The sequence below is a fragment of the Saccoglossus kowalevskii genome, chromosome 11, assembly GCF_978046115.1.
Source record: "Saccoglossus kowalevskii chromosome 11, keSacKowa6.1, whole genome shotgun sequence".
NCBI classification, from domain to species: domain Eukaryota; kingdom Metazoa; phylum Hemichordata; class Enteropneusta; family Harrimaniidae; genus Saccoglossus; species Saccoglossus kowalevskii.
In genome coordinates this window covers 23,575,137-23,600,073 of record NC_140651.1, presented here as the reverse complement: position 1 = coordinate 23,600,073, position 24,937 = coordinate 23,575,137, and the positions used below count along the sequence as shown (strand labels likewise).

At 35.5% G+C, this 24,937-nt stretch overlaps 2 long non-coding RNA genes across 2 annotated transcripts; both read right to left on the bottom strand.

Moving 5' to 3' along the window:
* Positions 1 to 20,949: 20,949 nt before the first annotated feature.
* On the bottom strand, positions 20,950 to 21,195 carry LOC146736539 (uncharacterized). The gene is made up of 2 exons (XR_014930944.1): positions 21,116 to 21,195; positions 20,950 to 21,020 (listed from the first exon to the last, which is right to left on the bottom strand). It is a non-coding gene; the product is annotated as an uncharacterized LOC146736539 (long non-coding RNA).
* A 3,112-nt stretch (positions 21,196 to 24,307) lies between these two features.
* LOC146736538 (uncharacterized) lies at positions 24,308 to 24,656 on the bottom strand. The gene is made up of 2 exons (XR_014930943.1): positions 24,579 to 24,656; positions 24,308 to 24,406 (listed from the first exon to the last, which is right to left on the bottom strand). It is a non-coding gene; the product is annotated as an uncharacterized LOC146736538 (long non-coding RNA).
* Positions 24,657 to 24,937: the final 281 nt, after the last annotated feature.

Below are 24,937 nucleotides of genomic sequence, written 5' to 3'. Positions count from 1 at the left end.
TTAAAGTATTATCAACTTTAAATCTTAAACGAAGGGGATTTTACTAATAAGTTTAAATGGCTCATCGACGTGAAATTAATAAGAAAAAAGTTCAGATATCAGAATAATAATAGATGTTCAAGCATGCAATAAGAACTATTGACCTTATAATGAAATATATTTAAGGTAGAGATGCAGTTTACCTGACAGGTATTTTAATAGTTAATTAGGAAACCAAGATGACCTATCTTGTCCACAAAACTATATATTTTCCGAAAGCTTATTGTATGAATTTTAAAACTTTGTTAGTATTTTTTTATGGACACTGTAATTTGAAATATGCACAAAAATGTGATTTTTTGGTCAAAGTAATTTAAAAAAATTAGCTTCTAAACCATGCTTCTGTTTTCTGTCAAAATTGGTTTATGGGCATATCTGTTTAATATGAAGAAAGTGCCGTCTTGAAAACTGTCTACCAGTTATCAATTTTGCAGGGCAGCAGCTCAAATTTCACTACTTCAAGTTTATGCATAAATTAACACTCAGGCTAGTTGTCTGTACCATTGTTGTAACACTGTTCAACCAAAAATAATGCCCCGACGGCGTTTTGAAGATAAACAAATAGTCAATCATTTGTGAAAATTTCAAAACAAAAGGTCAAAGCGCCTAGGATGTGCACTAAAAAGAAGCTGAGATAAGTGCTAATTTGCATAACAATTCACTCAGTAAGAAGTTTGCTAATGCTCATAATTAAAATGGGTGTAACAGTTTCAAATTGAAATGTATTATCGTTCTGTTAAAAGTTAAATATAGTACATAATATGGAGATCCCGTCATTTATTTTTTTTTCACCATGTTTCTTTTATTATTTATGTACAGCCTTGCGAAATCTTGCTAAGCATTCACCTGTTATCTATATTTTAAAATCGTTTTTTGAGTATGTTCCACTATTCACAATTCTACAAAATTTCAACAGTCTATAGCCAAGACTGTTTGAATAATAAAAAGCAAAAAAAGAAATTTCACTCCCAAGTGTCCACGAACCTGCATCTCTACCTTAATTTATGGTGCTAATATGAATATTAACACTATGAACCATATAGGGAAATGTTTGACTTACCAACACAGCTGACACGCATTCCATATTAGCTTAATTATTATTAATCAATGTATTGCGATTGGGTGAGTGTAATAATGACATAAACACTTCTCTTACTATGGGAATTCATACATCACTAGGTAACACATAAATGCTCAAGTGCACCAAAGCAAACCACACGATTCAGTTTTCATACATGAAAACCTAAATTATTCAATCTTTGGATGGCGTCTTCAAATGTCTTACACTGTCTTAAATACCATAGTTTGGTGTAAATTTTTAAAATCATAGAAACACACACAACACATAATGAACACATAAAATGATTTTGTTCCATACCTTTAGATTCAATAGGCATATAAAGCAGTAAATGAGTCGCCCAAACTAACAGACATACGCGTATAACTTCATAACGGCAGGTCTTCGTGAACATTCTGTTCTGCGATGTTTCACCAGTATGTAGATAAAATATTGTTAGGCATCAATAATTTGTCCTGCAAAATAGACCACCTGTCACTCAACACATCACATGTACGAGTTGTTCGTTTTACATTTGATCATCCTGAATTATTTAAAAATATTCCGTAAAAAACAAATAGCTACGTTTTAGTGGTACTACGGTCATTCATCAAAGTTAGGCAACAGCCTGTTCTATTTTGTCATAGTGTACGTTTCGTATTCGAACATTACGTTCTCTAATTTATTGGGACGTCAGCAGAGTTTCATGTAAAAATATATAATCTGTGCGCTGTAAGGCCTATTTCAAGAGCAGTTTCCTGGCCAGTAGAAATGTCGATGAACTAAAATTAATGTAGAAATTCAAACGTTTTTTTTTAAAATACATTAATCTACATTCGGTAGTTTGATTTAGTCGTGGGTTGGTTTGTTGTTACGGCAGATACACCCAGGTACATACATTTATGTCATATGTTACTCCAAATTCGAAAAAAAAAAATATTTCTGAAAGTTTACTGAATCACGGTTATATAAATTGTGCAGGTTACAGTTTTTTTTCAGAAATCAATTCGAAAAGCGCTTAAAACTTCTATATACCATAAATTACGTTCTAAATTAGGCATACTTCGATGTGTATCTTCTAGCAGCATTATAAAATGTAGAATTACTTAATTTAAAATGAATATATTGGTTGTGAGTACATGTACGAGTAAAAGTCTCAGATCACAAATTAATATTTAAATACAAAAAAAATATATATTTTCAAATATTTGTCCGTTTCCTATTGCTTTTTACTAACTTTGTGTACTATCTTACGTCAAGTAAATTTCCTTAATTTATATTGCATTATATTTTCGACGTGTATGGAGTAATCAATGGCATAATACTCATAACTATCGTGTCCAGTCACTTGCATATATAAATCGCAACATTTAAGTGAAAATAATGTTTCATATCGGCCGAACTTATTATGAAGCAACTTTTTACGTCAGAAACGCGGATGATCATCGGTAATTAAGTTACTTAATTAATTAATTACGTGTGTATGTCATAAAAGACTGATTAAATTATATACAACAGCTGACAAATTTGACATTGCGCTTCACAGTGAACATATAATAATTCATATTTGACATATTTATCTTATCTAGAAATCTCAATGAAAACTGAAGCAGTAACAAAAGTCCAATTGTACTAGGCACTGTTTTGGCGTTTTTAAGTTTCTAAAAATTGATATCCTGGGACCATCGATACACAAACATAAACGTTGGCAGGTCCCCGGGAGCACAGCGAGCCCGGTTAAAGAATTCATATTTTATCAATATGGATAACCAGTATGAAAAATAATTTGCAATTATTATCCTAAATATCGATGATGGAAGGCACGACTGTGAGACAAAACCTGCGGCACTTTCTGGGTTACTGTGGGACACTTCGGAAAGGCAAAACACGCATTCTATCAGCTGGAACAGTTACAGCAAAATAGCCTTTTCGTGCGACGTTACTGTGCGCCACTCTGCGTTGTTCTACACATTATACATATTGGATATTTTGACGAGGGAACATAATATCCCGGTGACGACGTTCGAAATATAGAATATATATGTCGTTGTCTAACCATTTGTTGAGTGACCGTGGTGGTACTCACCTGTTTAATCGCAGCCTGCTAAATGACAAATGCTGCATCAAAGCAGTAGTTATAGTTCACAGTACATACGTCTCAGCTTGACGTGTTTATTAAAACGTTTCCCCTAACAACAAAATATCACGTGACTATCGCCTAATTTACAAATAACATCGTAATTGAAAAATGCTGTCTAACAGTCAAAGGAATAATACGAGAACTAAAATGACAAATACCACAGACTAAGACTACTGTGACCATAAGCTAGGCAGACTAAATGTTTTTAGCATGTGTATGAAAACTAAAGACCAGTTGTCTATATTTTATATCGATTAATTGATCGTATCTGCGAATGCATTTCAATGTTGTCTAGCTACTCACGACGTGTGATGAACAGGATTAAAGTTAGGTCAGGGTTTCTTTACACATCCTAACATCCGATTTGGAAAATAAGGGGAGTGAATATTTTGTTTGTTAGTTCTTCCTTATTAGAGGTACGTTGTTGAAGTCATACTGGTCGCATTTATATCAGCTGTTGAGGCCAAAATGTTTTGACGGTCAGGGCTAACAGTGTATAATAGAATTTTATTTCATCTTTGTGTTACAATGTGAGACAGATTTTAAATCTGTGTATACAATAACACTACTTACATAAGACATCACAAGCTAAATCTCTCGCTGAATATTGATATAATTTTACTCATTCTGTTATGAAAAAGGTTGGTGTGAATATAGTTCTCTCATTTACCATTTCCTTATTTGCATTTCCGTGTACTTATCTACTTCCTCTTCACAGATGCCACTTGTTAATGTAGCTGAGAAATGTGTGATTGTGTGATATTCAAAATATTAGAAGACACAAATACGACATTCCTCGTCTGACAAACAAGTCGTGTTATTGCTGATTCACTATAACCACATGCTCTGACCTGCATCGGTGTCCGTAGTTGTTGGAATGGAAGTCTGCTAAATGATGAATGTTGTATCAAAGTAGTCGTCATAGTTCACATCACATGCGTCTATTTTTAGCAAACTCAGCTAGACGTGTTTATTATATTTTAAGTTGCCCCTAACAACATTATCCTCGCGGTCGTTCATAATATCCGTGACTATCGTCTATTTTACAAATAATGTCGATCAGGAAAACGCTGTCCAACAGACTGAAATGACAACTCCCACAGACTAAGTGTACTATAACTATACGATAGGCAGATTGCATGTTTAAGCAGGCGTATGAAAACTAAGGACCAGTTGTTTATATTTTATCTCAATCTACTTATCATATCTGCAAATACATTTCGATGTTGTCTAGCTACTCACGACGTGTGATGGAAAGGGTTAAAATTAGGTCAGGCTGTCTTTACATAGCTAACATCCAAGACACAACAGACAATGTGGGGGATAAAGGGAGTGAATACTCTGTTAGTTCGCCCTTATTACAGGTACGCTGTGGTATCACAGACTGTCACATTCATATCATTCATCTATACACGCAGCTAAGGCCAAGATGTTTAGAGCGTCAGGGCTAAAAGTTTATTGTATAATTTTATTTCATCTTTTAATTTCAGTTTGTTCTTGTTGTAAACATAGCATGATTTCCAATTTCTGTATATAATAACACTACTTACATTAGACACATTTTTATAATTTCCGCACAAGCCAAAGTAAATTGATACACCACAAGCTAAAATCCCCCTGGATATTGACATAATTCTACTCATCCTGCATTGAAATGGATGGGCGTGATTATAATTCTATAATTCACCATTTTCTTATTTGCATTTCCATGTACTTATCTACTTCCTTTCCATAGATGCAACGTGTTGATGTAGCTGGTAAATGTGTGATCGTGTGTCATCCCAATCATTAGAAGTTCATAAAATGCGAAATTTACACAAATGCGAAATTAATCGTTTGAAATACAAGTCGTTTTTAATGTTGATTCTATATATACATGCGGCACGGTTCTAGAAGCCGTATCTACATACGAGTTGCTGACGTCACAAAATATATGACCTTCAATCGGGGTCGTTTCCTCGGTATATACGAATTGGTTTATACAAATTACAATACAGATACTTAAGACATTACACATAATGTGAAAAAAATCACGTGACAATATAATGATAATAACGGTAATACATCCTAGCTTAACAGTTGAACAGAACGATCATATAGTCAGTTGGGTCACGCCAAGGGTCACGCACTTCGTTGCAAAATGGCCGTGTGGTTGAAACTAGGTCATGGCGTGACGGGTGAGGAAGACATCATTAAACTCACAAAATCACAATAAAACGGGGTGGTGGTCGCATATTACGGTGTAGCCAACATGAGAAATAAAAAAAAAAAAACGCGCAATACAAACGACATGGGTTCGAATCACACTAGATACACACTCGCTTTCCCGTTCAACTCATTGGTACATTGGAGTAGTTAGAAGAATAAACACCACTCAACGACCAACGTCGCGGCGTGGTACGCAAGCGTGCCATCGAGATAAAACAAAACTAGCTTGAAAAGACAGTGGGTTCGAATCCCGCTCAGAGCTAAATCATATTAACTGAATTCCCTCAAACCGTAACAAGTAAACACAGAACGACGACGCGCAATTTGTTTCCAGATTGTGACAAGAGATAAACAATACCCAAGTCAAGGTAAGTTTTGTTAAAGTGTCGATGGCGTTCCCTATAATTACGAAAATAATTCAGGCAACTGTCGAATATGTTCTGTGGTGTTGTGGAATTTATACTGTGTCTGCGGAATTGTTGATTGAGGGTTCGAAGTCAGCAGTTACCATTTTGTTAGAAAGTTTCACGATTAAATCAAATATCCAATGATACCAGTATATTTATCTCATTATTTTAACAACTTGTAATTGTGTTGTTTACCTCAAAATAAGTCTCAAATATTTGTCCACACATTTATTCTCTCAATTTAACAACTTGTAATGGTGTAAAATTATTAAACGAGAGTTGTCTACACCAAAATAAGCCTCAAATATTTGTCCACACATTTATTTTCACAATTTAACAACTTGTAATGTGGAAGTTAATTAAATTTGACTTGTTTACACCAAAATAAGTATTAAATATTTGTTGAGACATTTATTCTCCTCGCAATTTAACAACTTGTAATGTGGAATTTAATTACATTTGACTTGTTTACACCAAAATAAGTATTAAATATGTTTTGAGACATTTATTCTCTCAATTTAACACGTTGTAATTGGTGGAAGTTAATTAAACGCAACTTTTCTACACCAAAATAAGTCTCAAATATTTGTCAACACATTTATTCTCTCAATTTAACAACTTGTAAAATAATTAAACGAGAGTTGTTTAATCAGTTGACATCAATGCGACTTACCCGCAGACAGTGCACAACAAAGTATCATTATTGAGCAATTATTGAAAGGAACGTGTCTTGGCATTTAGGGTTCGGTTCGGTTCAGGTATGGACAACGGAATTATTAACAAGAACGTGTCTTGGCATTAGGGTTAGGGTCGGGTCTGGTATGGGCAACGCAAATGGCAAACACCCAATTGGCAAGATGTACACTAACGGGCTGTGACATGCATATAATTTACACAAGTAAAACCACTTAAACTTGGCAATTGTAACTCAATAATAGAAATATGTTGTATTTCTATATCTATAGATACTCATCAAATGCAAACATAACCAGTCAATCCATCGTGGTCTTTTGGGTCAGTTGTCTACATAGTGATCACGAGAACCCGGGTCCAATTCCTATGCCAGCCCTTCTTTTCTCGCAAACACTAATTTGCAATAAAGCTAAATATGACAACATATCATTTATTTGCATGACTACCAATATAGTTCAGTGGATATGTACAATGCCAGCAATGTGAGAGATTGCATAAAGTATAGGTACGTGTGCTGGAGTCCTGCCATACATGCCAGTAAATTCCAGACTTATTTAGACTTATCATATTACTTCCTGTTGTTAATTGGATTAAAAAAATTATATTTTCTCACAACTGGATCGTATATCTGTTTAAAAAAATGTCAACGCTAATTTGGACTGCGAATACTGCGTCAGCTGCGTCGCTATGTTCATTGAACCAGAAAGTATCCAGAACGGAGCGAACAAACAAATTTCGTTTCACACCGCTTATATAAAGCATTAAATATATTTCCTAAGACAACAAAAAATGTGATAGAAACACACTTCATTCTTGGTAAATTACCCAAACCCTCCCTGGCTTTGTTTGCATACAATCCATAATATAGTATTAGAACATACAATACCAGATATGAATAATGAGTATTCGATATTATATATCACGTGAATTATGTTACCCCTTAGACACTTTTGATGTTCGCATTGCATTGATATACGAGGCGATTTTCATTTTACTTGCAATTATTTCAACATTGATTGGTTTTCATTTCCCTCAACGTCATGCAAACCATATATTACTGTGACCAATTCATATTTACTACAAGATCAGTCTTTTGATTCAAACTTTAATTTATTTAGATTAAAACCACTAATCTCTGTCTGTGAGCAGAAAGCGAGAATATCATTGATAATCAGGTCGATGCTGATAATTAAAATTGTATCTGATATATGGTGTTGCCGAAGTCCGTCGTCGAGGACGCTAAAACATGCTTGAAAGACCCAGAAGGGTAAAGTGTGTATTATGTAATATATGTAATAATGAAAATATAGCCATAGATCTATTTTAGTGTAAATCGTTTATAGACGATGGAGTCAATGTTCGTATGAGAGCTGATTATTTGCAATATTTTAACTAGGGGAGACATCTGCAGAAGGAGTAGATGGGCGCATATTGATATTTGTTTTACTGATGTTAAATTCAATGAAAAAGGTGAAGGGTTTTTTAGGCGATATTTGATACTTTGATTATTCTCGATCAATGCAATATTGTAATGGCCGCGATTGGTCACGGAATCAGCAATTTGCTTCAGTGTATCTTCTGCTTGGATCACGTGTTTTTGTCATGAAAAAGGTTTGAAAAAGGGAAACCATGTAGATCAGAAAAAAAATGCAAAAAATATTATCGTTAACTACAGGCAGTGACCAAACGAGTATTGAGAAGAACGGACACGGCCTCAAATGCACAATGCACAGAGCTGAATCCATAAATCTATCAGAAGTGTACGTATATACATTATTATTACCGTCGATTGTTTCGATGTAACCCTACACTTGCATTACAGTCGAAAACTCATTAAAAATATGTACATCATAATATGGACAGACAAATATTCAGACATTGTTGACATCGAAAGCTTATACCATCTTTGCAATGCATGGCTTTATTTGTTTGAACAAAAAATGTAGACGAATGTATTTCGATGTATGATTGCATATTCTATCTCTACACATGTGGGTCGATTACACTGTTATGGTACACTATCTACAATGAATTGACAAATAGATCTGTAATGTTGAATTTTATTAACATTTTGAAAAACATAGGACGGCACATTGAAATAGACACAATTGGAATCATCGTTAAGAATTTGATTGCTGATTTTGGAAAGTTAAAATTATGATTATGTTGAATTGATATATAAGCGCATGGTTACATGGTATTCATATTTGTAATATTTATAATTAACACATCCAAAAATTATATAAAGGCATGTATTCGGTGTCAGTATTCGTTAAGCATTATTTTTCAAAGTAAACAATGACGTGGTTGCTACTTTCGTAGAGACCGGATTCGTTGATGGCCGTCAGGGTCAGGTGATATTCGTATGAAGGGTCAATGTCTGATACTCGTATTCTAGTTTCCATGGTTTCCAGCCATTTGACCACGTCACTGCCGCCATATACAGTACCTACGGTGAGCTCATATACCATGGAAGATTTGCTGGCATATAAACCTGTCCAATCAATCTCTACCTCTGATGTAGACAACCAGTTTACGCTGATATCACTTTCTAAAATAAAAACCAAAGGATGGAGTTAATACAAACTAAAATTTTATGTTTGTTTACCCAATGTCCACGGGAAGGTAAATGTCATTAGCAATATTTTAACCAATATAGCATGGAAGAAATTATTCATACCCATAAACACGCTTCTATTATCATAAAATTGGCATGATCTGTAAAGATTATTTGAATACACTCACTTTTAATAATTGGCTTTTCCGTTTCTATGGTAACATTGACTGGCACAACACCGCTGTGGTACCCAACATGATTGACAGCCCGCATCAATATCTCGTATGTTGTGTAAGAGTGCATGTTTAATCCGTATAACGTTGCAAATGTTTCGCCATTTCTACCGATGTCTGTCCATCCCAGATACTGTTTGTTACCATTCACTATTTTGCACTGAAATAAACATTAGATTTTTTGTCAATCAATGCAATCGGCTCTTGACGTCAGTGAATGCAGGACACAAGTGATTCGACTAGGCAACTGCAATTTACATAGCCTGTCTCAGAAAACTGACAATAGTATGAGGTTATTACGAGAATACCTCAAAATATGCACGAAGACAGTTCCACAAGGAGTATCGACCGACGCGCAGCGCGCGGCGTACTATCTGAGTGCATACTTTGAGGTACTCTCCTAATCACCTAATAATTGTTATATATCTTTTCCTTCCAAGGATACACCATGGAAATGCCGAAATCTAAAACGTTTAGAACAGAATCAGCGAAGTTTTTTGTGTTGAATCCTGTCAAACTTTGCTAATATGGTAGGATGAAAATACCCCGTAAAATATTGCAAAATTACGGCAACTTATGGCGTTACGTAGACAGATGTATAATAATATAATATAAGCCGAAGGCAATATCTCGACCAAATAACTGACAACAATTCATATATGGGAGCTGGTGTTAAGTAGATATACTTGAGGAACTTGACCGATAATCGTACCTGGTAATGCGATATACCGGTGATATCTTCAAATCCGTGCCAGGCTATATCAATCATATTGGACAATGACTGGTGGTGGCGTCTTGTTGCATACTGCGTTTCAGACATTGTAGTTACATCTATGAATGCCTCTCGAGAATCTGGATTATCCTTAACTACAGTAACACCATTTGTTGTAATTGTAGATGACGCACCTACGTAGTTATGGCAACGAATCGTGGAATAAATCGTCTCTCCGTGTGCCACCATACCAGTCAAGTCTATCTGTGTTCGGTTTAACTCATCCGTCGAATGAAAGTTACCCACATCATCTGTTCCAGGACTGAAACCTAATTCCAGATATAAATTATAGAATGCCATTAAAATAAATGAAACATACATTTTAGTGGTGTTCCAACTATGTCAATTTCAATGATTGATTGTGCTTATCATTTAAATAATTATTGAACCCTACATACCAATGGCTACTTCACATGAATCAACACCGCTCTCTGGGTCATCTACGCGCCAATGTACAACCAACTGATCGCCAGTAATATAATCTATATCGTCATCCTGATTTCCATCCTAGAAAAAACAATAAAATTCATTAATAAAACGGTGACATGGATTAATTCGTTCAACATTCCTTTCCACTATGACAATTTTTTAAAAAGCGTATGAATACAAAATAATAAACATGATAACCCACCTCTGCACAACACAAATTTGGAGGAGTCAGGTCTACCGTAATAGGATCCGAATGTATTACAGTCTCCATTCCAACGATATTGGTCACCACTATTGTCACATGCAATTTAGTGTTATGTGACAATACCAGATCCTGGCAGTTTGCTGAGAATTTGCGACCAATGGAAGTAAAACCTTGGAGTTGAGTACTACCTGTAATGTAGCATGATAAGTGCGGAAGTGAAAGCTGACTAAGTGTGATCAACTTAGTAAAATAATGCATGCAACTTGAAATACACATCTGTTAATATGTTTTCCATTCCGAAGCGTATAAGACTTTCAATTCTATACTTTGAGATAATAAAAAACTACAACTTTGATATGGAATGTGCCATCAAGTGTTCATACCATATGTAGTTCCAATTGCCCACATGTTGTCGACTATGGGACTTTCAGAGTCAATAACATCCCAGGTTGCTTGTACGGTGTGATAATTCCCAACACGTTGAATTGTAATGTGAACAGGACTAGTCAAATTATTCACAGGATGGTTTGGGTCTTCTGATGGTGTTCTCTTTCCTTCACTCAGATGACGTAGTTCAATGTTATCAAGTGAAATACCTATTACATGAGGTGACACGTATAAAATATGTTACATATTTGTAATAATAACGGTATCTTAACTAATAACTATATTATTGCAACAATTATTTGTGTTTTACCTAGTATTGACTTACCTCCTCTACCAATGGATCCAATAAGAAGGGTAGTCATATGCTCTTCTGCATGAAAGTACTCTACGTATTCGTGCCACTGAATATCGCCCTCAGAAAAATTAAAACGAGAATCTAACCTTCCTTTTCGCTGGTACAATTTAAACACTTTGTATAAACGGGAAATTTGAACGAATCCTTCTTGTGACAAAACAGGTACAATAGAATGTGGTGAATAGCTAGCATAGAATCTTAGTCGATACTTCTCGCCAATAGTTGTCACAATGTTCTGTGATATTTCACCGACTACTACTGCAAATGAGTTGCCGTGCTGTGCTAATGTGTTGTTACATGAGTATACATAACCCTTTCCACTTAGTATCCAGTCAGCTGGTACGTCCGATGAAACACAGTCCCCTGACAATACACTGCTGTTTTTGTCATTTGGTATCAGGTACTCAAATGATGGATTGTTCAGCAAATTGTCACTGAAGTTAAACTTCTCTAAAACTTCTGGTGGTGTGGCATCTATGATCACACCGTCAGATATGGCGGGCTCTGATATCAAACCAGCAGTATTAACCGCCATGACTTTAGAATAAACCTTGGTACCTAGAGGAAATAAACAAGAAACTTTAACGTTAAAACTTTTATTTTTGAACCCCAAATATTGAGTATAGTGAGTAAATATTGCACTAGTAATTACAAAACGCATACCACGTTCTGTTGTTAATCCTTGATCAAATGTTTACAATCAATGTCGTCACGCATCGTGTGTTTGAGTCCCATATAGAACAGGACGCGGCGCGACGACAACGGCTCTTTAATATCTATTAGACTCTATATAGCTATGTCATTTAACATCCAGTCCTAGCTCGTCTTAAATAAAATACATATTTGCTTGAGTATGTCAGTGTGTACAATGTACTCACCCGTTGCTATACGCCTTTTGACGGTCCTTGAAAATGACTTCCTCAAGCCAACGGATTGACATGAAAGAATATCATCGAAGCCTGGTGAGCTTCCTACACACCAGAGATAATAGTCAACATAAGATTGTAGATCAGAAAATCCATGCCAGTTTGCAGACACAGTAGTGGTAGAATTCTGATAATCTGCATCGTGTAGTCCAAGTCCATCATAAACAATGCCTTTAGTTGGCGGGCTGTAGTCAACCTATCCGACAATAACATTTATATTTATTGATTAAATTCTTGCAATGTCATGCTGTACACATATCAATGCAATAACGTTATTAAATTACCTTAATACCATCAGAACTGGCGATTGATCTCAAATTCACGTGGTTAGATGCGATGACGTTAGAATAGTAGATAACTCCTGGTTGTAGATTGAGATCAGTAAATACTACAGTGTCTATGTCTGGAGAATATCGAGAAGCACTGAATGGTCGTACATCATCTCCTGAAATAATAAATCGAATTGTATTAATTCAATGACAAGATAATCCTCAGTTACACCACACACCGTGTGCTTAGTGATATTATCACATATGTCAGTTGTTTGTAATTGTGCTTCAATTTGTAACAAAACTATTTTAATCCAATACTTGGTCTATCTCGAGTGAGTCTACAGTGAGCATGTAGCTCTGGACAATTTTTGAGAAATGTATTATTGTGTTTCTGTTACTAACCTCCTTTATACGTACTGACTGAAACTTCGAAAAATGCAAGTTTATCTATATCATCGGTAAACACATCCTTCCAATGTACTGTCAGTGTATTCGTAGACGTAGTGTAATCCTTATCTCTTGTGTTATTAGGACTATGTAAATCTTTAACCTAAGGAGAGACACATTATTTATTAATCCTTCTCTGACGATTGCATAACTGGACTATTATGATCCAGTGCTATTACCTTGTCGTTACACGGTATTGCGTTTGTCTCTTCTGTTGTACTAATCGATGTTCCACATTGTAGTACAATGGCCGCATTCAGTCATGTTATCGGGCGATAACTGGTTAGTTTTGAGGTCAAGGCATTTGCTTATATTAAATACGGATATTTTAAACAGAAACTCATTTTGATTCTTTCACATTATATTTCCGTCTGGAACAATCCTTGTGAACGTTTTCGCATGGCGTTTAATAGCGTGCAACTGAAATACAAAACATCTACGATGCACTTGTCACAGTACTAAAGTTTATTCTCAAAATATCAGTATACGTATACTAAATTATTCCACATTTCGTAGTATTATAAGAACTACTGCAGACAAATTAACTTTGTGTTTCTGTTTTTGATTCAATCGATAACGCGTCAAGGGTTGGTTGGTACCCGCAAAATTTCAACAAATAAACGTAGAAACTTAAAAGTCGTAACATGACATACTGGTCGGCGATGGAATACATGATTTAGAAAAAACAAGTGCTTCATAATTATATATACTATGACGGGGAACCTGGATTTTTGCTACTGTTTACAAGTGCTGTAAATTTCAGTTATTTACGACATCATTGTCATTGGCAATAACAGAAAGCTTCCCCATGGACTGTTTCTCCGAATTCCTGACAAATACATTGAAATTTACACACCTTTCTAGAGTCAGACATTCGCGGAGATGTGTATAATATTGTAACTCCGTTTGACTGAAATATCGCATACGTACTCTCATCATACCACGCTTTCACGTAGAATACATACTGTAAACCTTCCAACAGTGGATCTATAGGACGAAATGTGCGTTCATATTACATTAACAGTTGGTAGAATAAAATTCATAAATAAATGTAGAGAATGACTGAGTGAAGAAACTCACGTTCTTGTAGAAGTATTGCATATGTCTCTAATCCAACGTCGTACCAAATACGATCGTTTGCTGGGTCGAACACACCGGTACCTGGGTCATCGCCTTTCGTTCCTGCACTCCATTCATAGCGTTCAACAGCTATGCCTTAAAACATAAATATACGCATGAGATATTAAACTTAATAAGTCAATGTAAATATAGTGAAGACTTTTTACTGTACAGTGCCTACCTTCATTTCTGGCTTTCCACACAGCTGCTAGAGCACATCTTGATGAAGAATAAGTGACGTCACGGGGATCAGTGTCTTCTATCCGGTAATTTATAATGTCGAATACGTCAACGTGATCATAATCTGAGTGTTCTGTACATAATAATGATAAATAACGATCACAGGATTACCAATACATGATATGCTTCTACCACAGTAAAGTGAACTGCCAATTTCAATATGAAAACATTCGTTTACGTAATAGGAGTAATAGAGAGAGGCAGCGTTTCGTTCGCTATAATTATGTCCATATTTTACCTGTTACATTTGAACATTTACTTTCATCTCCATGACAGACAGAATATCCAGGTGCGCATGTGCAATCACCTTGACAAGTTTGTGCCGAACATCGTCTTAACAACACAAGAGTTCCTTCATGATCATTGGATTGTACAACTTCGAACGTGTCATGTGCCTCCATGCTTCGCTTTCCAACCTTTGGGAGATTGTAAATGAATATTCACGTTTGTCAACTTTGAACAAGATATTTCAGAATTACAAAGCAGCAAGATAAATCACATACAGGTAAACTAGCGACCTTGTTTTTTGTCCAAATGTTTATAAAAACAATTTAAGATTAAAATTAAATTAAATTAAGCTAAAAGAACTTGATACAAAGACGTGTCCTAACGGAGAATGATGTACAAATGTGACTGTACTTGTTAGAGTAGAATGAAAGTTCGAAGAAACATCTGTAATTCGTTGTGTTTCAAACAACTTCGGAAATCTGGCATAGGAATTTCAGATTTCATTAGTGGCATGAATGATGACAAATTATAGACCTTTCCTCTCGATGTATCTATAATCGCTGTTTGTTAGTTCCAGGGGACAGTTTTATTTTACCAAGGGGTACAAATTTCGCGTACTGTTTGTTAGTTCCAGGGGACAGTTTTATTTTACCAAGGGGTACAAATTTCGCGTACTGTACCACCTTTGTACGTGATTGTTGATGCTTTAAAGTTATTCCCGTATATCAGAATTTACATTTAAAATAAAGTTTGAATATCATAATGGCATGAAAAAACAGAAATACGATTTTGCACAATCCACCACATATACCCACTTGCTAACGCTTGCGTATATACATCATGGATTGTGTAACGTCATGAGGTATACCCTACTTTCATAGCAGGTAATATGACGGAAATTGTTTTGATAAATTACAACTCACCCATAAAGTCAACATTAGTATCAAACATACATGGCACAACTTTTAAGCCACAAGTGTAATACCAACCTCAGCTATCGCTGGTGTTGCATATTAATACATTCATGGATGTTATTACATCGTTGGTTATAAGGCATTTTTTCTACTTACACCATTTACTGCCCATAAAGTTATGTATATATATTCTCCTGGTACAAGATTTCTGTTGATTTCAACTATTCCAGTCTGCACGGCTCCTTCATCACGAAAAGGCTCTCCATTCTCATGTACCAATGCTACAGGACCCTCCTGAAAACAGTATAAACTGATGGTAAAACTGAAACGCATAATATATGCATTGTGATAATTAATAGTTTGGAATTCAATTGGACGCTTTTCACAGCTATTTAAACATACCGGTGTTAGATCTCGACCACTATATTGACTTCCAACTGTCACATAATAGTGTGTAATTCCTGAGTGAATATCAGAGAAACCAAGCCACGCTAGTTTGATAATTGCTGGATTATCTTCAGTCTCCTGTACATACGTCATGTATCCTTCTTGGTGTCTTGAAAGATCAGCAGAATGATTAGATTCCGCAGCAAATGTACCAACAGTCGGCTGAGAGGAATCTACCTACATATAAAAATATTGACTGACTGTTTTTTTCCTTAGTACATGTATAAATGTGTTTTCAAACCAAGGTCAATCATAATGTGTTATGAAATAGAATAGGGTTATATTTGTCATTGCTAAAATAATTTCTCTTGTTTTTAACGTTTACTTACTAGAATCCCATCAGTTTGATCAGAACTACAGAGTTTTGCAGCGTTACATGCAACGATCTTCACATAATATGTATCACCATCTTGTAAAGAGAGATCAGTGAACGTATGCTCCGTAGCTATGCCGGGAACCTAAGTATGTAAATAATCTGTATTAGTAACACATTTCCTTGCATGGCCGTTCCTCAATAATGTAATGTGTATTTTGTGGCTTTTCAATTCAGCATTATCGATACCACACTAATTTTATATTACATACCTGTGTTGATGGTACGTCTACTTCTGATTGGTAACTGGTGAAAACTGACAGTATCTGCCGCTCGATTGGACTCTCAGCATCGTCAAATCTCCAGTTGACATGGAGAAAGCTTTTCCAAACCTAGTAGAGGAAAATACATTTCATAACAGACATTGATTTTCTGGATTAATATTGCTAATTTAGTTGTAATGAGAAACATGAACCTCGATATGATATGTGCGGCTTGACGCAAACCCAGGTGTTTAATATTCGTGACATGATTATTGTTACAAGTAGTCATAATAAGTGGTAATACCTGTGTAGCTGGTAAGATAGATCCCACACTATGATTAACGGTTATGTGTCTTATAATACGTGGAACAGTCACGTCAATTCCCATACCATTTGAAGTAGCTTCCACAGATAACCCTGTTTAAATATAATTAAATATATTACAAAGAGTTACATTATTAATGATTGTTGAAACAAAATAATCTATTACATCAGTTTTCGTCAATTACTTTACTCACCAATGCTATCGTATGCTTTAATAGTAGTATATATTGTTGCATTTTGTGGCATGAGTGACTCTAACTGCGGAACATAGAGGCTTTCAGTTATATGCAGAGGCGTTGATCTAACAATGTCATCTCCACCACGTGTTACACCTGCTCTCCATTCATAGTGAGATAACTTAGAGTGATAATCGTGAAAGTTGTACCAATGAGCTGCTAGTCGTTTCCTTGATTAACATTGGTAAAAAACAGCAATGTCAGCTATACCAATTTCATAAAATATTTTCGAGGTTAATTTTAATTGCTTATTATTCTGAGAATATAAGAGACGTACATGGATGCCTGGTATTGCCAGTCTTCACCACTTGGGCCATCAAATACTATACCAGCAATGGGTGGAGAATTGTCCGGAGTGACACCATCAGAGGATGCACAAGTACACAAGCCAGCCGAATTGCATGCTGTTACCGTGGTATAGTACGTGAATCCAGGTTTTAAATTGAAATGATCAGCTTTCATGTCTGCAAATATACATAAGCATTAATTCAAGTAGAAAAATATCCAGATCATAACCAATGGTACAGCTATTTATTTGTTGAGTAAGTTATAAAATGTACATTTTAATTGTACCTGTAACCAGTCCAACGTGTTGTTCTTGCATCACATCATCACATCCACGACACGTACCTATCTTCCAAATATAATCAACAATTCCCGAATGAGGATCCATGAATCCTTCCCAGTAGGCATTTATATTTGATGTATCAAACTGCAATATGTTTATATGATATATTATACTTCCATTCGTACTTACGTACACTTCTACGGTTTTACCGTGTATACTGCACTATATATTTGTTGTTAGTACACACAGCACCATCAGCAAATATGTGTATTACATGTTGTGTAAGTCAGATTCTTGAATTTCACAGAGCAAGACTATGTGCGCAGATATGTACACAATGTAATATTTAATTAGTACTTATAATCCGGCAAGATAAACATGATTATGTTTTTGTTCGAAATTCGATAGATATAAAATATATAATGTCCGCAACCCATTCACAGTGTGACTTCAGCATCTCAAAAGGAAAAACTGTAAGATAATGATGTAAATACACTACATACTAAATAATACGGCGCAAACGTTTCCAAGGTGAATTGATCAATGTAAGAAAAAAACCTGGTAATCGGAATCCTTGACCGTGCTGTTTCTCTCACCATCATATACAATGCCTGGTTCTGGTGGACTTGTATCGATTGTTACTGCCCACGAAGTAGCCATTGCGGACATACCAGCACCATTAAAAGCCTATATAAAACAAAACCCAAATAAGCCTACATATGGCGTCTCGAAATTCGGTCATTTATATCAATGAATATTCAATGTATCGCACATACACTTACTCTGACTGAAATAAAGTAAGAATGGCCTTCTTGTAAGGCAAGCTTTTCTGCAGTTCCATACTCACAGTTTGTGACTGTGAACGGGAAAATGTCAGCAATAGCTGGTGTAGAACCAATAGCCCATTCATAATAAGATATTTCTGTAAATAATTGCACAAAAATACATGTTACACAGTAGCTATGGCATCGGGATTAAACTAGAAAGCATTAAACATGACAAAGTCCTCCCTCGTCATGACAATGGCAATAGTCAAACACGCTTTTACAATATCACTTGGCAAAACTTCACAGCGTTCTAAATTTTGATAAATTAAATCATAAATTACCCAGTTAACCTGTGCATGCTTGATATCTAATACTAAACCTGTTATTGTATCAGTCATAAACTAACTAAAACGAACTGACGTTTAGATGATGCAGGTTGAACGGATTTACTACTGCAATTCACGAGCGTCAAAACAACTATTAGAGGGCCCCGGCAAAATTGAAACAAATAAACAATTGAAAATTACAGGTCATTTTCCATAACAAACCTATTTATTGGATTGAATGCTTCAGAATTGTATATATTGTTTGAGGTGAACTGGATTTGGGCTAACGATCACTGATTTGGTCACAAAATGGTCATAAATATACACGCGTACGTCAGTTCCATTCCAGTGTTACGGATGGGGTAGCTGCTACTCGCAACATAGGCTACGTAAGAGTTACCGGTAAAATTGTCAACACATTAATTGTCGCATGCATCAAAATGGACAGACTTTAGTTCCACAATTAATATCAAAACGAGACAATATGAAATGGTGAATTCGTTGTAGTAGATCTGTGAAATTCGGTTATTGATGATACCGTTGTCAATGACACAGACAGAAAGGTTTCCACACGTTCTGTTTGATCGGATGTCAGACAAATAATAAATTTAAATTTAAAGTATAGCCATGATATGTTAGTGTTATTTTCACACATTACCGGCTAAATGAATATCTCAAGTCACACTCGTACACAACCTATGTTCAATGTTTGGAGAGTATCAATAGTCCATATTACTGCAGTCGCTCGAGCAAAATAAAGATACGCCAGTGATATGTTGATGTATGTTGCTACGATACAACAAGTAATATAAATCACACCGTCTCCGGAGGGGATTAAAGTTAATTGTAGTTTCATGAATTTAAACAATCCATCAATAAATACCGCGTCCTGCAACCAGAGAAATTATTGTTGAGATGCGTCGGGCGTCCAACTGCACGGTTTGCGGTATATATGTATCAATGAGACTCTTGTTCATAACCGATAAGCACAATCTCTGGCGTACAAAATGTGCTCATTTGAACTTAAATTTATCATTTTTGTACTTTGCCAATTTTAGGCCAATTGATGATATTTCATGTAACTCACGACTTTCTTCATCATAGAACAACATTTCCCATGATGCACTGAGGATTGTTGTAGAATGGTGATATGAGCCACCAACGTCAATCTTCACATTGGTTTTCAACGGCAATGACGTGTCAATGGTGACTCCTGATGAAATTGATTTGACGGACAGACCAACAAAGTCAATTGCTGTGAATGAAATTAGAAATACGATTAGACAAAATAAATAAATTCATACCTGATCCATAGTATAGCATAGTTACACATTTAAAACAATATCAAAATACTATCAATAATATGTATTACATGCTTTTTTTGAACAATGAACACAAGTTGTAAGTACAATATCACTGACACGTCTGATAGATATACCATGCAAGTATCACGACGATTTATTACGTCAATTAATCTAGTTTACACTCTGAAAGATAATTTTAATAGGTCTACCTTTAAGCGTTACATAATAGGTGTACCCGTCTCGTAGTTGTAAACTATGGGCAACAGCCCAATTTGTGACTCCAACATCAGCAAAGTCTTGAACGTCCACACCTCCTGGAAATGATCCTGTCAAATACATTATAAATAGTTTAGTTTCTTATTCAACGCTGTAGTTTACAATAAGAAGACCGAAAAAGCATTAACATGTACCTAGCGCATATTCATATCTTTGAATTCCTGAATCATGTGACATCTGAGCTTCTGATTCTTCGATATCAGTAAACCCCATCCAATTGATGTACATGTGAGAGGTTGATGTCTGAAAAATAGAAATACGAGGTTATCAACTGTTGCTATGTGATTTCACGTCTTGAGTAGTATCTGGTCTACGTATTCCCTGTGTATTTTGTATAGGCTTCCGGTTCACATAAACCAACCTGATAGTGGTGTCCTACTCTGTTAATCCAAACAGTGCCGGCCTCAGGTGGTGCCCAATCAACGGTTATACCATCAGAACATTCAGATACCATGGGGAGTATCTGCAATGTGTCTTCCTTTTCTATGTGTGTCTCATTTGCATATAAACATATGTAATACCTCCTACCATACTCAAGATCTAGATTGTCGATGTTAACGAAGTTTTCCTACAAATAGTAATGTTGGATTATATGTAAGAAAATACATAGCAAGTACAATAGTAGGGAGTGGTAGTATTTGAGAACAACTAATCCAAAATTACTTTAGTAAAACCGCAAGACAGTACTTCGACTGATCCACAGGAGTAGGTTCCATAGTTCAATTCTGTGCTGGGTTCAGCATACGCCCACCTATCAATAGACTCATCTGCAACAACCTTCCAAAGATACTTATATTGTCTGAGAGTTGGCCAAACAGCAGACAATTTATGTTTCGATAACGTGTATTCAGCATCCACTTCATTCCATTCATCATTGACAGCAAGGTAGATATCACTGTGAAGTTATTATTGTGATATAAATTTGGTAAATTAATACATGTTACATTTATTGTGCTGTGAGGAAAATAGAATTACAATGGTAATAACTCTATTGAAAAGGCTTTATATATATATATATATATCAAATATTGCAATACAGGATACTTGTTATTCATGTAACCAACTATCCACACAGTTTTTCCACAGGTTTCTCTAAGAACCAAATATATTAACTGAGAGTAGGTAGCTTGTACGAATTGTATAACCTCAGTTTACTTACTCCACATCGCCCTCATCATTCCTGTCGCCAACGGCATCAATGACTGTATTTGGAGTAATATACTGTGGATAAATCGATTCACAGTCGTATATTTCCTTGTAAACTGTAGAGTATAAACCAGCTTTGTTATTTCCACGTATAGCCAACTGTATACACTCTGTGAAGACCAGTTTACTTTGCAGTACGACATTGTGGGATAACTATAAAAAATGTAATTATTAAACATTTACTGCAAATTACTCAACCATTTCCCGTGGAATAACTTTAATTTTGTTTATGCCTACTATGTAAATGAGACAGAATAGTTCTTCACATGGGTATTCGATGCGGTCTATTTAAACGCCAATCATGGGAAAAAAACGTATTCCGCAACCGTAAGATCGCGGCTATGACGTACTATCAAAATTACATTATCAAGACACAGTTCGAGTCTGGTAAATATATATATATGTCATATCAAGTTAATACAATAGACACACATACCTTTCCATCTACATTTACAGGATCGATAATTCGTTCCCATGGATACAATAAATCTCCGTGGTTAGATGTTTCAGAATCTACAGACAACGTCCATTCATAATATGCCATGTATTCACTGCTTTCAAGACTAGTTTCAACTTCGACATTGATGAATTCCACCCAACTAAAACTTAATTCTGCTGTATCCCTGAATTATATATAACATACTTTAGTGTTCTTTATATTGAATCACCTCCTAGATATGTTAACGATATTATATGTCAATATAATGTATATACTCACTCGATATATTCAATATTCTCAATGCCTTCTGAAATCGGTGGAAATGGAATCACCCAAAATCCATTACTAACAATCGGTTGAAAACAGCCTTCTGGGTGGCAGAAAGCTATGGCTGTCCTATAATGAGCACCTGGACTCAAGTCCAAATTAGTTATCTGGACGTGGTTATTTTGAGGCAACCTATCATATACATGCTTGGAATTCCATGTTGAAAATGTCCTGAATAAAATTATTGAAATTAGTATTATGTCTATGAGCCATGCGATCAAGGAATAATAATATCAACAACAAAATATTATATAGTGTTTATCATTTACTTGTATGTGTTTTCTCTCTGTACCATAACCTCGAAATGAGTGATGTAAGGGAATGATTCATTTGGCATATCCCAATGTGCGTTGATGATAGATGTGGACGACTGGTAATCAATATCCTCTTCACATCGGAATCTTCCATAATAATCATGATGTTCATCTGTTGGAAATTGTTGTATGTCTGTAAAACAAACGAAGTGAAATGTTGTGATGTTATGCTATGTACGACTGGTTTAGATACATTACATGAAACAAAATATACCATTTATGTGCAGAAATTATCATAAACAGTATTTCGTTTACCTCCTGTAGTGCAATCAACTCCATCAAATACCTGAACGCCCTCTATGTAATCACTATCTTGAATGATCAATATTCCATCAGAGCTGGCATCTACAAAACCAGATTCACTGGATGCTCGAATTGTCACAAAGTATATCTGTAAAATACGTGTCCTATAATTTAGTTCAATTCAACTGAACACAACTCAAATATAATGACAGAAAATACAGGAAAATAATTAATAAATTATTGCCTGAGCAGGCGTATTAGAGCATGAAAATCCAAGATATATGTAAGATCAAAGTAACGAATACTGTGCCGTATTAAAAAAAAAACGTTTAACATTACAACATTAACAAACAAGTTCACCACAAACCAGTGGTTTATCTCAACAATGATACAATGCTATCACAATGTAATATGACAGTTACTGTATATACCTGATTTGACGAAAGGTCCAGGTTAAAGGTCGAGTGTTCTGTCTGTGTACCAAGATAAATGAAGTCAGATATATCAGTATCTCCCGGGGAAGTCCCGATTGCTAGCTCATACGTTACAACCTGATTTGGACGGGCAAATCCATACCACTTTGAGTGTATCTCTGTTGCCGTTGACTGGTAATCTATATCATGTAGAAACTAAAATGCGAAATATGGAACATAAAATCATTATATTTTCTTGTTTATCTGGGTCAGCGTTGTGAAGCTTTCGGGTCACATATGCCTGACAACCAATCTTAGCAGAGATAATGAACATATTTTGGTTTTATCTTTAGTTGGCGACATCACACACTTGATCGTACACGGTACAGCCATCTTGATTGCAGATGGAGTCAACTCGGCTAGAGCACTGACAATGTGACAGCATCAGAAACCACCAACTTTGACTTACCACTGATGTATTTGGATCAACTGTGTCCCATACTACACCAGCAATTGGAAGTCCAACTACATGTTTGTATGGATTAGAAACTCCAGTTACACTCTGACCACCAATGTTTTTTACTTTGATAGATATGTAATATATGTGGTCACCATGGAGATCCCAATCTAGTGAATCCACTGGAATAGCCACACAGGACGGTTGTACGGTGTTGTCGCATATAGGACTGTTAAACGTTTCTAGTGGCGTAAAATCTAATAACTGTGTTCCATATGGTGTATTACCTATATATATATATCAATAATCAATTATTATTCTCCAACAGAAAACAGAATGTTTCGTTTCGATCAGTGTAGAAAAATAAAACGCGATTAATCAGGTCTTACCAACAGCGACACTGTAATCTGATAATGGTTCTTCGTCCTCGGTCTCATCAAAATCATTTTCATCCCATTTTGCTATCAGGTAACCTGAATTAGTCGTGTCATATTCAACATAAATCGTCCCCGTGAAAACAGGTGGGGTAACGTCAACAATTATCGGTCCAATTTTCTACATTACACAAAAAACATTTTATCACGATTTTTATATACAGAAGTAATAATTATCACAGTAATATCATTGTAGCATTCATTAACTTCCATTAAAATCGGTATGAATATGTTAAAGGTAATGTCAGTGAATTGACATGTTCAAAAGGCACCTGGAAAAAGACCATACACACCTTTGTTGTTGTTATCATGGCTCCATTAATTGCATGAAGAATGACGTAAAATTCTGTCCCTTGTTCTAATTGTAGATGGAAAGCAGTGAATTTTGCGTGAGAATGTGTGGCAGTATATGAAAGTATATCAGGGGCCAGTTCGTCTTCTGTGCTACTAAAACCAATCAGATAATCGTATATACCACTTTCTGGATCTCCACCTCGCCACGAAACGGAAACCTTCAATTGAAATATTAATTAGCATTGAATATGGCAGTGACGAAATACATATAATGTGTACAACAAACAGAATGTGACAATGGTACTGTCCGTGTAATGAATTACTGTACCTTATGCTCATTAATGAGAAAAGCATTATC